Below are 12613 nucleotides of genomic sequence, written 5' to 3' on the forward strand. Positions count from 1 at the left end.
GCTTTTTCGAGTCGAGTTGAGTGAGCTACCGAGCTAGCTCTGCTCGTGTACAATGCTAATTGCAGTGGGCCCCACAACCAAGGGTCCACATTCAAACTGTAGAATAGTCATATGAGTGTGTGCATACTTCTGATGAAGGGAGAATTATTTATGTGCATGAAATCCAACCCATCCTTCAACGTGCATCATACCATATGAACGATGGAAAACAGGTAAGCTAAACTAAAGGAATTCGAGTAAAATTATTCTTAAAACTTCTAAATTAACATAGTAGGGACTATGTCCGGGGTTGTTGGATGCTTGTAAAGTTTTAAGTTGTAAATACTTTACACCTTAAATGTAATGCCACGTCTCTTCGAGTACTCTCTCGAGCGCGTATGTACAATGTCCAATGAAAGACTCATAACTTAGCCTACCTGAACCATGCATCTCTAAGACTTTCTATGTCATGCCCCAAACTCAGAAACTGGGCTTACGAAATTTTCGATCGCCAAATCCAGCACGACAGCCTCCGTAGTACCCCATTTTAGGCTCCGACACCCATATACCAGGTTCCGATCTTGGGATCTTACAAGGAGGATTTTTAACATGAATTTGATAAGCATAACCATAAGCATAACCCATGAATAATAACCAAGACACCATCACAAAATTCACTATGATAAAAAACTTTAAGGTACAATGCGCATAAAGGGAAATATAATGATAATAATATGGAAAGTCTTGAAGCTCGACTGCACGCTCCTGCTCCTACTAAGCTATGGTTGCGCCCTGGTGTCACCTACATGCAATAATCGTGCATAAGCTTATAGAAAGCTTAGAGGGTGGTGAGAGTGTGTGCGCAATATAAGCGTGCTAAGAATGCAATATTAGAGTAATGCAGAATATGCTGCGAATCGATGAATACTATCAGTCGTACCAAGACTATGTAATGTAAGACATGAATGCTATCGACCATATCAAGGTCATGCGATGTAAGGCGTGAATGATGTCGGCCATACCAAGGCCATGCGATGCGAGATGCAACTCAAGCATACCAATCCTCATTCAAATTTACATATTAATGTAACTCATCACTATAACATCAAATATCAATATAGTTCTCACTCTAGACAATCACTGGGGTCTAGTACACTCTACACCAGCTTGCATCCGAGCGCACAACTGGGTAAGTGGAGAGATCTCACTATCTGCCTGTCAATATCGGGCCCGGCTCATCGATAGCAGACCCATTCCTCAAACTGGTCAAACTCAACCTAGATATTACCCCCTCACTCAGGCGGATAAGGTCACACCCCTTTTCAATCGACTACAACACAGTTGGAGACGCGGCTTACTGGTATACGGCCCTCGTGTACTCATGTATCCACTCGGTCTCGACATTGGAGTCATCCTCTGGTACCATCGGGTTTAAAGATTTTCACATAGGGACATCTATAAAGCCCCGATGCTAATAACAGTATTTTTGGTATCTAATCCGGCTCTCTACAATGTGTCTGTGGAGGCCACGGCCCTGATGTCGCTAGGGCATACAGTAATCACAACACACAATGCAAGATGCATGAGTTATACAATCCAGTCATGCATCAATCCTGCGCATACCGTGCTCTCATGTAAGATAATTTTCGCCTATCAGGGAGTCCCATAACAACCTATCCAATGGCACATGCAATGGTCAACCACATCTCATATCAAGCATATAGATGATGCGTATGGGATGTATCATGATGATATGCTAAGCATACTCGTAATCGGTATTGATAACCAGTATCGATGATCGGCATTGATCGATAATCGGCCTATATACAAGGTGAGGACAATAGATGAACAACTGTTCTAAACCATAATATAAAGATTGGCCCTCGGCCGTGGATATGCCAAATCCGGTAGCACGGAGCCATTCGTCTACGACGATGATGGATCATACAACATCAATGGGGCCCAATGATTTTGGTTAACCCATTTAAAGAATGATGAGTGAGCCTAACAAGGCCTGAGGGAAGGTCACAATGTGGACATTTAACCATCATTGCCCATCAATGTGGACATTTAACTAACATGCTCCTAAGGAGTGGCCCACATAAAGCCTAAAATATAGTGGGGCCCATGGCCTCACACAAGGGCCTAATATACTTTTCAATGGGCTTTAACATACGGGCTTTGTATGCATCACATCGGGCCTCATCATATGAGCCTCATATACATCATATTGAGCTTCATCATATGGGTTAATACATCATATTGGGCCTTATCATATGGGTTAATATACATCATATCGGGCCTCACTATTGGACCTCACATGCATCACGTTGGGCCTCACACAAGGGCTTCATATACATCGCATTGGGCCCCATCCCATGGGCCCCAAATACATCACAATGGGCCATGTCCCACAGGCCTCGAATACATCACAATGGGCCACAACCCATGAGCCTCTAACATATCAAAATGGGCCTCATATCTAGGCCTCAAATATACATCACATCAAGGTGGGGCCCACGCACTGTATTTTCATTTTATTATATCTACACCATACATCTATTTTTAGAGATTATAATAGAGCATTGCCCAAAAATGAATTATATCAAAAGATCATCTGGACCATACCACAAATAGCAGTGGAGGTAATGATTTTCACCGTTAAAAATTCACAGGGGCCACCTTAATGTTTATTTTCCATCCAAGCTGTTCATATCGCCACAAAGACCTAAATTAAGAGGAAAAACAAATTCCATATCGATCCAAAACTTCTGACCCCAAACGGGTTTCAATGGTAGACGTTTAATCCTCCACTGATTATTGTAGTGTGGTCCACTTGATAGGTAGATCTATCTTATCTTTAGTCTCAAGCCTTAAGACGAGCTCACAGGTGGATGGACGGTTTGGATCTAACACATAACTCATGATCAGGCCGCAGGACTGCTAACATCAAACAACAGCTATATATCTAGTGTGGCCTGCTTGCCCATCGTCCAAATGAACGGTTAGATATAATACATACTTCAAGATCAGACCCAGATAGGTGCTGACGTCAACACAGCAGATGTATGGCTGGTGGGGTCCATAAATGGACGGTTTGGATGTAACACACACATCACGCAGGACCCACAGCTTGCTGACGTACAGCTACTTAATGGACGATTGAGATATAACTTATACCTAATGATCAGGCCCACAGACCTCGCTGACGACAGTACAACAGCTATTCTGCTGGTCCTGTAGAGATGGACAGTCATAAATAAAGTACATACCTCATGTGTTTTCCACGTGTGGGGCCCACGCTGTTGGACAACATGGATAAAATACATATATCACGATGGGTCCCACAGCTACTGGGCAGCATAGATAAAACACTTACATCACGGTGGATCCCACTGTCCAGCAATGCCACACGTGTGGAGCTAGGCCCCACCGTCCTGGCCCCTAGACAGTGGACAACATAAATGAAACACATACATCTGGTGGGGTCCACGTCACCGTGGCCCACCAGCCTTGGAGTAGACTAATATTTGTGCTTTTTCTCCATCCGGGCCGGTCCAAATGGACAACAAGTGGGCCCCGGACATGGTAGCGAAGTGAGCCCCATTTGGACAGCGGTGAGGTCCACTAAATGTATGGCGTGGATAAGGTACTTACATCATAGGTGGGCCATACAATCAGGGGAGAGAGAGATAGAGAGTGAGAGATCGGTGTAGTGGAGGGACCCAACCACTATGGGCCCTCTTTGTTTACAACACATACATCAAAATGCGTCCCATCATAAGTGGGCCTTCAAATGAAAATCAACGGTGGATTCCTACAATCACCCACCTTAGATCTTGGACTTCTTCTTCCACCAATGAGTTCTAGAGCTCCAAGGGATGAGATTCAATGGTTGGAATTGATTTTAAAGGGTTGGATGATGAGATTAGGTGGTAGGGAGGTGGGCCTTCTCTTGAGTTCTTCTCTCCTTAGAATTTTTCTCTTATGGAAGCTTGGGATGGAATGAGATGGAGAGAGAAGGTGATAGGATGAAAATGATGAAAGGAATGGATGTTGTAAGAAAATGACATGGAGGCTATGGGCTTGGTTGAATTTTGGATGAAAGAGAGATGGGTGGAGAGAAAGAGAGAGAGAGAGAGAGAGAGAGAGAGAGAGAGAGAGAGAGATGACTTTGGGTAAGGCTTATGTAAGAGAGCGATGAGTTGTGTACTTGACTTGTGATTGATTATTAATGTGATGGGTTATAGAGATTCTCTCAGAATTCGCAACGCGCGGTGTTTTCCTTGAAATAAAGACGGGCCCACAACTCCTGGCCTGGGTATCGCATCGGTGTGCAAGACACGACGTTGGAACTAGAGTATAAGTTTCGAGTTGAGTCGATTCGGGTTGACAGGGTACGACTCTGGGTTGCGCGTAAATGTTATTTACACGTCGTGAGTCGCCGAATTCGACCGGGAGGACCGCGGGATCCTAAGGAATGGTATGAACTATGATATGGGCCTTACATTACACAGGTCACCCGATGTTTCCGATGAGACTTAAATCAAGCACGCAAGTACACATTCAAGTGAACGACACTTCGAGAAACCAAAACCTGCATCAATGCAACCCCACTATCGCTATGAATCCAACGTTACCTCTCGCACCTGAGTTACCTCTTCACATTTTTTTCTAAAAAAATCCATGAGCATACTAAGCCCCTTAATCAGGCTTCAATGGTGCCATAATATGGCAATAAATTAGATTAAGCTATCATTCTTTGTTTTTAATAAAGGTATGAAATATTTTTTCATAAAAGTCAATATATTTCTTTGAATTGAGTAGAAAGAGACACCTCACATGTTCTAAAAAATTATGTAAATATGGTTTGATTTGCCTTAATAAAGTAGTATTGACCAAAAGTCAACAAAATCCTTTAAAATAAAGAGAATTTGCCGACACATCTTTTTTTAGAAATAATTAAGCCTAATTTAAGAACAATTAAGGCCTTATAAACCTGCTTAATTTGCATAAAACAATGGTTGCATTAAAGATTAATAAAGTGCATACACCAAAGTCAAAATTCTTTCCTTAAATCAAGTGGATCCAAGTGTTTTATCCTCTACTTTTATAGAAAAAGAATCTTGTGCTTGATTAAGGAGTAGTTAAGCCTATTAAACCATAGTTAGTTAGGATAAATGATCCTTGAAACAAGGTGGTAATCACACATATACCTTAATCTAGAAAATTCCTCTTAATCACCCTCTTGTCTATAAATAAAGTTTTCTTAACCTAAATCTGGGTACATAAATTTCAACCTTAGAGAGTGTGAGTGGTGGTGGACCATCCATTATGGATATCCAAACCCATATATTAAGGTGAGTAAAACCCCTTCCATCTTTCCTTTCTTATTTTAATGATGTGGATAGTGATAATCATGACATTAATGTGGTGATGGTGATGATGACGCAGGACCCATTGATGGTGGGCCCCACCATAGTGTTTGAATGAAATCCAACCCTTCAATAGGGCCGTATGTACATGAATGAAGGGAAGATACAAAAATCAGTTGTTGATCGTGGGCCCCACTATGATGTTTTTTAGCCATCCAACCAGTTCATAAACTCTCACAGACCTGATGTAACGACCACATAAATATCAGCTTCTTACATGCCTTTTATGGGCCCACCATGATGTTTAAATGCCTTATGAACCATCCAAGTGAGGGACCCTGCTAGGATGATAACAAACCCCCCCCCCCCCCCCCAAACACACCACGCCTTCAAAATATATGTAATTATTATACCATATTGTTGGCATTGTATAAGAAATATGAAGTGGATTAAAAAGATCTTCAGTGATTTAGAGCACTTTTTTTGGGTGTACAACTGGCGTAAGTACATTTTTACACGTCGATGGATGGTTGACAGAATATTATTGTTGATATACAAGAAGCGCGGTCGAGTTGTTGAAGATATCAAAGTCGACTGAAGGTAGTCAAAACAAAATTTGGCCAACAAAAGTGAAGTTATCAAACCCAAGGGTTAACAACCCTAAGTGTAAGGTTGCGATGTAGTAATAAATCGGTAAGACCAAGGTCAATCCACATGGAATTTGGTAAGAATATATTAGGAACTTAATTTAAGAAAACGGTTGGTCTAAGTTTTTAATCCAATGGAATAGAAGAGTTATAAAAACAATTATAAAAAAAGACTAAGGATCCAAGAATCTCCAATCAATGGACTTTTGAATTTAATTCTTCTTCATAAGTTGATAACTTAAATAGAGCTGGATTCCAATCCGTTCTAATTGGAAGATAACATAGTAATATTAATATATAAAAAAATATCCAATATAGATTAGAATCATGATAGGTTTGATTTTTCATGAAAATCTAGATAATCACATCGCAGGTAATTGAAAGCATTTAATGTTACCCAGAGACGACAATAGATAAAATAACTTTATATATTGATTCCTTACCCAATATTTTTCAATCACATCCAATCAAAATTTAACATAAAAACCTTAACTTTCATTGGAGAAATGAATTAACTATCAAATATCTATTAAAAGGTTTATTCCTTAGCCTTACCTAAGAGATTAGCCAAGTATGACTAACATCTTAAACAAAACATAAAGAAAAACTAGAAAACAAACTAGGACCAATAGATTAAGAAGGAAGGATGATTCCAAAGAAGCTTCACAACTCCTATGTCTCTCTCCTAAGCCCTAATTCGCACTTATATCATCTTAAAACACCCCTTTAAATAGAAAAAATAGGGTTTATACTAGTAATCGACTTCAAATTTATACACTTTCGTTACGCTTCACTCGCACCAAGACCAACCGAAGATCCCCTCGGCTGCAATGAAATTTCATAAAAATCTATCTGAAGTCTCTATCCCCCTTAAGTTGCACCGAACTCTCCTTCGGTAGAACCGAACCAGGTTTCAGTTGGACTTAAGTGTCGAGCCAAATTATCTTTGAAAATCACAGTTTTTTACTGGATTGTTCTGTATAATTTGGTTGGACCAAACAATCTTCATGAGGGACCGAACAGTGTTATTTTTGTTATTGAATTGTGTGATTTTTCAGTTGTTCCTTCATCTTTTGTACTTAGTTTTCTTGGATCTTTAGCATATGAAATCTTGATAATGTCTTCCAAATATCCAAGTCTTCTTTAATTATTCTTTTGAGCTTTAATCCTCATTTTTTAAACATTATTTTGTCTCTGTCTCTCGGAGTACCTCGCATGTAAAAAATATATGTTACTTAATCAATTAAGAACTTTGAATGCATAAAAACTAATACAATTGAGATGACAAATATGAAATATTTAAATGTTATCACACCCCCAATCAGCATTTTACTAGTCCCGAGTAAAACATGTCAAAAAGTGCATTTTAGAGCATTCCACTTATAACTCCAATTCCATGACCAATCATGTCTTGCTATGTGTCTTTGTTGATCACCACCTTAGCTAAAGTGCATTTTAGAGCATTCTGCTTATAGCTCCACGTATATGTAGCCACTTGTATGCTACCATTTGTCATGAGAAGAGTCACCGCCAGTTAAAACAACAGCTATGAGTGTTCTCTTTAGACCATCAAGGAGCCCATGACCTTTCTGCTTGTGTCACATGTCTTGTAACAGCTTTTACTCAGACGATTGACATGTCTTGTGGCGACAAATTGCCTTTACTTCACAATCTCCTTCTGTCGATCATATCAATTGTGAGGATCTCGTCTTAATCTTTAGTGCCACCATGTGTTGGCTTACTAACCATCGAATTTGACATGTCATATCGGGTGTAAACAATCTTATAAATAGTTTGGATGACAAATAAATATCGCCATAGACTTAAGAAGAAGGGTTCAACGGTGGACATCTTTATCCCCCACTATTTCACGTGGTGTGTTGTTACACTAGATATTTAGATATGCTTCAATTTTGGGCCCATCTCCTAAAATTAGCTGAAAAAAGGATGGACGGTGCAGAGAAGGCATGTACAACACAGTGGGCCCCATAGAGTTTAATTAATACACCAATAAACTCTATAGGGCCCACCACCATGTTCTATGTGCCTTATCCATGCGGTCCGAGAAGCTTCCGACGGAGGATTGTGATATATGTGAGAAATCAACCATGTTCATCCATTTCTCTATATCATATTAGTACATGAGCCCAAAAATAAGGCATATCGAAAACTCAAGGGATAACGGGAACAAGTGAGGTTTGAACATCCACCGCTGAAATATGAAACATCCGTAGGATGGGATAACCACTATTGAAAACTTCTTGGCCTAAACCTATATATGTCATTCAACCCATAACAGAAAAGACAAAGATCAGCCCATGGATGGTTTCAATGATGGGTCTCCCATCTCTGCTGTTTCATGCGTTGTGGTCCACTTTTAGTCTTGACTTTACCAAATTCTAGGAATAATTCCAACATGCCCCCTAAAGTTACGTGGAAAAGTTCTGTAAGCCTTATCATGATATATGTGTTTTATCCACGCTATCCATCTATTTTTCCATACACATGAGTAAAAAAACTAAGTAGATCCAAAGCTCAAGTGGACCCCACCATAAGAGTCCGTTGAAAATTGGGCCACACCACATTAAAGAGGGAACACAAATGTCCACCTTTGAAGCCTTTCTGGACCTAACCATAATGTTTATATGCCATCCAAACCATTCACGGGGTTATTACCACTCATACAAACTGTTGGCACAAATATAGTCCTCATATAAAACTTCTGCCACCTCCATACATTCGATCCTCATTGTTTCATGCGGTATTGCCCACCCGAGTTTTACATCTGCTTGATTTTTAGATTTCAGTCCTATTTTGGCCTTTTAAAAAAAAAAATTGGATGGAGTGAATTTGTCACAGACATCTCTGCTGCCTGGCGTCACACCTAATCCGCTCCCCTCCTATACATCAATGTCGGGGGTGATACCCTCAAGTGTGTAAAACAGGTGTTGTTGATGATTCAGGTCTCCTCCTCTAATTCGCTAGACCCAACACCACCATTCTTCTTCGGCCAAAAGGGCAACGTGCACCCGAAGCTAGTCAACCCTTCTCTCTCATATCTTTCTCCCTATGTCAATCCATCAACCATGGCTGCACTCCTCACTCTCTTCACCGAAAGGGCCACACCTTTGGCATGAATAGACAACGGACCGTCTGAGACTCAACATACAAGCGTGGCCCACATGGTGAGGCGTTAGTGGATTGGCCTAATTTTGAAAACGGTGATCTTCATGGTGGGGTCTACTGTTTTCATGGCATAGATGCCCCATAAAGGCAAAGTGCTAGTGGGAATGATGTTATGGTGCGACAAGTCGTGACGCTGTCTCATGTGCCTGTTTGGATGCCTGTAAGTTCTTTCAAGTTGTAAGTACAAGTGAAAGTTTTACTTACAGGTAATCTGTTTGGATGTAAGTTGTAAGTCACTTACAGGTAAGTTAGTTTTTCTGTTTAGTTAACCTGTAAGTTACTAACAGATAAAAAAATTGTATGTTCACATCAAGCATAACTTGGATTAGGGAATTGTTTCAAAATGTTATGATCATATAAAAATACATGGGATCAAATATGTAATTTTATTAAGCCCATCAAGATGAATATTTAAGCTAATTCTTAGGCCAAACTAATTATCAAGTGACCCATAAAAGTGGGTCCATGAATTCAAACTATCTATAATATGGAGCAATAACTTAATTTAAGCATTGATAAGAAACTTAAAAACATTAATAAGTCAAGAAACATTAATCCATCTTGAAATCCGAATTGATTTCGTAAATAAATCTAAAAATTAAGGAATTATTAAGTTAAGAAATACATACCATTAAGCATAAATGGTCCATATATAACAAAATCAGAATTATCATTACCGTCCAATTTTTAGAATCTAAATTCATGAAAATAATTAAATAAAAATTAAAAAATAAATGCATTAAAAGAATCCAAGGGAGCATATTAGGATAAGATCTGAGCGGCCCACCTCAATATATTAATAAATAAATGCATAAAAAGAATCCATATGCGGCCCACCTTAATATTTTAATAAATAAATGTATAAAAGGAATCCATCTTAGGTGGACCACACCATTATAAATAGGCAAACAGCCCATGGGTTCATTAAACTAGTCACAACTGTTTCTGTGGTGGGGTCCACATGAGATTTGGATCAACTTAATTTTTGGGACCACGTCCTAAAATGAGTATACACTCGTTGTGTAGTGTCTATTACTTGAAAAAAAAAACATATGAATTTTTTAAGGTAAATCAATAGTTTGTTCTTAAACGACAGCAACAACACAATATGTAAGTAGCATACGATGTAGTTGCACCCACCTTCCAATGATCCAGGTCATATTTATGGTGCAACCGGCTATGAATGGATCATGAATAAAGGTTACCTCCATCAAACAAACCAGCTATCGATGAGTGTACATTGTAACTTGTATATATACGACTGGACATGTCTTACTTTAAACCATCCACAGAGTTCGTTTGATTTTTGGGCTCAACCGTGGTTACCATGTAAATGGGTAATAATTATTTACCTAGGTAACTACCACATCTTTGCCACTGCAGATATGAAAACTTACTTTTTTTACACTTAAATTAAGAAATTTACAAAATCAACATGGGGCCTACTGTGTTGTATGTGATGTATTCACACCACTCATTTGTTATGTTAGTTGAATTTAGGGCATGAGCAGAAAAATGAGGCAGATCTAAAGCTTAAGTGGACCACACCATAGAAACAATGGGAATCAAACATCTACCATTAAAAACTTTATGGGGCCCTTAAAAGTTTTAGATAAAGCTGATATATGTGTTTTCCACTTATCCATGTCTGTGTGACCCTATGAATGAATTAGATGATGAAAAAACCTCAATGTGGGCCTGGTGAAGAAAATAACTTTCAACGTTATCTGAATTAAGGCCATTGTTTCCATTCGTGTGGGCCATTTAGGTGTTGGATCCTCGTTTTTCGTCTCATGCCCCAAAATGTTCTAATAAAATAGATGGATGATGTGGATATATTATATACATTACAATGGGGTCCACATATTTAGGTCAACACTTTTGTATCTATTTTCGAGGTGGAATTACTCTCACCCTTTCAAACGAGGTGAAAAAGTAATAATTACTTATTTACAAGATTTACATTTACATGTGCAATGGAAAATCAAATAGGCCCTAAAATAAACAGATCTGATAGAATTTATGCAACATGCAATCCTACTCCACCTTCCGTTCAAATGCTCAGCTGTGCACTAGTTGGCACAAGTTCTTGTGATAACTTTTTGAATGGTGCACGTGATGAAGCATCCCATGAAACCCTAAGGGCCTAACTTTTACATTGATCCAAAATTTTAGTGGGCCATGTAAGAAAAAAAAAGCAGTTTCCTCTCTTGATTTTCATCTCGCTTTTCTATGGCCCACCAGAGTTTTAGATTAGGGTGAAAATTAGTTCCAAAGGGTTTAATGGGATGTTTCATCACATGGACCGTTTGGATTAAAGGCCCATGACATGTGTGAAAAGGTGCGTATGTGCGCATGTGCACAGGTGAGCATGCCTACATACGAGTAACACTTGAACCACTCCCGTTTTCAAAGCAGAAAAAGGAGAAATTTACGACTGTGGGCCCCACCTTTTATCTAGTGGTTTTTATGAAGAAAAACACACTTAGCATACGCATTTAGACCTGCTGGTACGGACACCAAAATTGAGGATGAAAATACCCCTCTTTTCATGAAACGGACTGGCTACTCCCCATTGTCACCAGCCAATGGCTGGTCATTGGTGCTCTGTGTGCCCCACCATGATGTATATATTTCATCCATGCCGTCCATATATTTTTATAGATCATTTTATGGTATTACACCAAAAATGAGGTATATCCCAATCTCAAGTGGACCACGTTATAAGAAACATTTTTGAATGAGCGTCGACCATTAAAAACTTTTTAGGGGCCATAAAACTTTTGTATCAAGCTGAATTTTGTTTTTCTTCCCTTCATCTAAGTCTGTATGACCTAATCAACAAATTGGATGTTAAATAAACAGTACAGTGGGCCTTAGGAGGATTTTAATGGTGGATATCCAATCACCATTATTTTCTTGTGGTGTGGTCCACCTAAGATTTATATCCCTCTCATTTTTGGGATAAAGCCCTAAAATAATCTGTAAAAATGGATGAATGGAATGGATGAAACACATACATCGTGGTGGGACCCACAGAGCACTGACCATCAGCCATCGGGCTGGTGTCAGGGGGAGTAGCCAATCCGCTTCCCTCTTTCCACACTGCTATTTTCACTGAGTTGCTTTCACTCCCCTTAACGAAAAAATAGGTGCTTCCTTCTCAAAATAACTGTTATTCACTCCCTTGCAACGGAAAACGGACGTACGGAGGTTTTTCTTCTCATTTGTCTGACCGAAATCTTCGTGAATCATCTTGATATCATCATTCTACATCTATCATTTTCCATCTTGGATAGGGTTATGTGAAATCCCAGGAACTGGTTGCATCTGCAATCCTTGAAAAGGTTCAACATATTCCCTCACTCCAAAGCAGCTCTCTTCAACCTGTATTTGACCGGTATTACGGTAGTCGGAGGTACAAAT

The sequence above is a fragment of the Magnolia sinica genome, chromosome 19 (genome assembly GCF_029962835.1).
Source record: "Magnolia sinica isolate HGM2019 chromosome 19, MsV1, whole genome shotgun sequence".
Taxonomy (NCBI): domain Eukaryota; kingdom Viridiplantae; phylum Streptophyta; class Magnoliopsida; order Magnoliales; family Magnoliaceae; genus Magnolia; species Magnolia sinica.